The sequence below is a fragment of the Nannospalax galili genome, unplaced genomic scaffold, assembly GCF_000622305.1.
Source record: "Nannospalax galili isolate Female #2095 unplaced genomic scaffold, S.galili_v1.0 scaffold311, whole genome shotgun sequence".
NCBI classification, from domain to species: Eukaryota; Metazoa; Chordata; class Mammalia; order Rodentia; family Spalacidae; genus Nannospalax; species Nannospalax galili.
In genome coordinates this window covers 1,442,986-1,443,678 of record NW_008330298.1, presented here as the reverse complement: position 1 = coordinate 1,443,678, position 693 = coordinate 1,442,986, and positions in this window count along the sequence as shown.

Genomic DNA, 693 nt, shown 5'->3' with positions numbered 1-693 from the left:
CGAAAGGAGAAAGCCTCACCAATAGGATGAATGAAATGTAAAACAGAGTATCAAGATGAAGATAAGTGGATGAACTAAACCATTCAAGCAAAGATTATGAAAAATTTAAGAAATCACAAGAATGTAATATGCAGGAATTGTGTGACAACATAGAAAGATCAAACTTACGAATCATAGGCAAACAGGAAGGAGATGCATAGGCATACAGGAAGGAAAAGAATACCAAGATAATGGCATGGACCAGATCTTCAACACAACAGTGGAAGAAAATTTCCTAAAATTAAAGAAAGACATGCCCATACAAATACAAGAAGCAAATAGGACACCAAACAGACAGGAACAGAAAACAAACTCTCCAGGGTACATCATAGTAAAAACACTAAGTTTACAGAACAAAGAGACAACACTGAAAGCTGCAAAAAAGAAACAAGTCATATATAAAGGAAAACCCATTAGGATTACAGCTGACTTTTCAGTGCAAACTATGAAAGCTGGAAGAGCCTGGACAAGAATATTCCCAGTTTTAAATGACCACAGATGCCAACAAAAATTACTATATCCAGCCAAAATGTCTATCATAGTCAAAGGGAAAGAAAAATCTTCTATGATATAAATAGGCTGAAGGAATTCATGTCCACAAAACCAGCCCTTCAGAGAGTTCTGGAAGCCATACAAGGAACTGAAGAAAGGAAT